This window comes from Stenella coeruleoalba (assembly GCF_951394435.1).
Source record: "Stenella coeruleoalba genome assembly, chromosome: 2".
NCBI classification, from domain to species: domain Eukaryota; kingdom Metazoa; phylum Chordata; class Mammalia; order Artiodactyla; family Delphinidae; genus Stenella; species Stenella coeruleoalba.
The window spans coordinates 43,527,283-43,530,034 of NC_137147.1; the positions used below are offsets into that span (position 1 = coordinate 43,527,283).

Here is a 2,752-nt window from a genome sequence, read left to right on the forward strand (position 1 = left end):
TAAGAAAAAGAATATAAGTACAGATAAATAAGAGATTTTATAAATCATGAGAGAATACTGTGAATAGTTTCATGCCAACAAATTTGGAAACATAAATAAAATGGAATTTTTATTCTGAAAACAAAAACCTAATATAAGAAGAAATAGAAAGCTAAAGACCATAACACTAAAAAAAAAAAAAAAAAAAAAAAAAAAAAATTGGTGCTTAACTGGTGGTGCAGTGGTTGAGAGTCCGCCTGCCGATGCAGGGGACACGGGTTCGTGTCCCGGTCCGGGAAGATCCCACATGCCGTGGAGCGGCTGGGCCCGTGAGCCATGGCCGCTGAGCCTGCGCGTCTGGAGCCTGTGCTCCGCAACGGGAGAGGACACAGCAGTGAGAGGCCCGCGTACCGCAAAAAAAAAAATTGGATCAGTTGTGAAAAATCTATCCACAAAACAAGTAAACAGAAATACCAGGCTCAGACACTTTTACAAAATCCTATCAAGCCTTCAAAACATAAACTCTATCTTATAAAAACTGATCTAGGGCGGAGATGGCGGAGAGGCCTGCGCCTTCAGGGAGCGGGGAGAGGGCGCCAAAGCCGAGCCGAGCCGAGCCGAGCCGAGCCGGAGCAGGCGGCGCAGGCCGGCGCGGCGAGCAGCAACCATGTCGGTGTTCGCGAAGCTATTCGGGGCTGGAGCGGGTAAGGCCGGCAAGGGCGGCCCGACCCCCCAGAGGGCCATCCAGAGGCTTCGGGACACGGAGGAGATGCTAAGTAAGAAGCAGGAATTCCTGGAGAAGAAGATCGAGCAGGAGCTGACAGCCGCCAAGAAGCACGGCACCAGAAACAGCGCGCTGCCCGCCAGGCACTGAAGCGCAAGAAGAGGTATGAAAAGCAGCTGACACAGATCGACGGCACACTGTCAACCATCGAATTCCAGCGAGAGGCCCTGGAGAATGCTAACAGCAACACCGAGGTGCTCAAGAACATGGACTATGCCTCCAAAGCCATGAAGGCTGCCCACGACAACATGGACATCGATAAAGTTGATGAGTTAATGCAGGACTTTGCTGACCAGCAGGAACTTTCAGAAGAGATTTCAACAGCTATTTCAAAACCTGTAGGGTTTGGAGAAGAGTTTGACGAGGATGAGCTCATGGCAGAATTAGAAGAACTAGAACAGGAGAAACTAGACAAGAATTTGCTGGAAATCAGTGGACCGGAAACAGTCCCTCTACCAAATGTTCCCTCTATATCCCTACCATCAAAACCCACCAAGAAGAAGGAAGAGGAAGACGATGACATGAAGGAACTGGAGACCAGGGCTGGATCCATTTAACTGGTCCAGCGCAGGCTGCGCCCAGACAGAGTCTGGTGGCCTGCGAGGCGGGCAGGCGCGTGCGTGTGTGGGGCAGGCAGGCCGTGGTGCAGGCAGGTTCCATCGCTGTTGAATCTCCCTCCAAAGCAATACGGCTGCATCACTGCTCACTCTGCATAGCATGGTCTGCACCCAGAGGTACGGGTTGCGGGGAGGGGGGTAGGGGGCTGGGAAGTGCCTGCTGTTTATAATGTTGAATTTCTGTAAAATAAACTGTATTTGCAAATCCAAAAAAAAAAAACTGATCTAAAAAAAAAGGAAGAGGAGAAACTCCCCGACTTGTTTTGTGAAGCTGGTACTTCCTTCACTTTTGACACCAAAAGCAGGCAAATGTAATATGATAAAAAGAAAAGCATAGATTAAAGGATTAAAAAAAAATCATACAACGGTCCCACTAGATGTACAAAAAATATTTGATAAAATTCAACCCCCATTAGTTAATTGCAAAACAAAGTAAACAAAACCAAAAACTCTTAACAAACCAGAAAGATCAGCAAACTTAACCTCATGTACCTACAGCAAACATCATATTCAATGATGAAACATTGTAAGCATTCCTTTAAAATCAGGAATACCGCAAACATGTTCACCATCACTATTTCTATTCAACATTGTAAAGATGGCTCTAGCTAGCATGGTAAGACAAGGAGAAGAAAATGAAAGGTATAAGAATTGGAAAGAAAAAATGAAGCTGTCATTATTGAAAGACAATAAGATTGGTTCAAAAAAACTAAGACAAATATAAAAGTTCAACAAGGTTGCTAAATATAGATCAATATACCCAAATTAATTGCATTTCTATACAATAACAACAAACTATTGTAAATGTCATTAAAGTTTTCCATTTATGGGGCTTCCCTGGTGGCGCAGTGGTTGAGAATCCTCCTGCCAATGCAGAGGACATGGGTTCAAGCCCTGATCCGGGAAGATCCCACATGCCACGGAGCAACTAAGCCCGTGTGCCACATCTACTGAGCCTGTGCTCTAGAGCCCATGAGCCACAACTACTGAGCCTGCGTGCCACAATTACTGAAGCCCGCACGCCTAGACCCCGTGCTCCACAACAAGAGAAGCCACCACAATGAGAAACCTGCGCACCACAACAGAGTAGCCCCTGCTTATCAACTAGAGAAAGCCCACGTGCAGCAACAAAGACCCAAGGCAGCCAAAAATAAACAAATTTATTTTTTTTTAAAGTTTTTCATTTACAATAGCCTCATGAAGTATAAGGAACTTAGGGAAAATATGCAATAAAAACAAAAAAACCTCATGCAAAAAATATGAAACTTTATTGGATAGAATAATAGAACTAAAACAAAGAGAGGTATATCAAGTTAACAGATGAAAAGACTCAATATAGTAAAGATAGCTATTTAGTAAAGACTCAATATAG

At 44.6% G+C, this 2,752-nt stretch overlaps 1 pseudogene across 1 annotated transcript; it reads left to right on the plus strand.

Annotated features, from left to right (window-relative positions):
* The first annotated feature begins 646 nt into the window (after window positions 1-646).
* LOC307182047 (charged multivesicular body protein 4b-like) lies at window positions 647-1,320 on the plus strand (annotated as a pseudogene). Its single transcript has one exon. The product of its transcript is annotated as a charged multivesicular body protein 4b-like (transcript).
* Window positions 1,321-2,752: the final 1,432 nt, after the last annotated feature.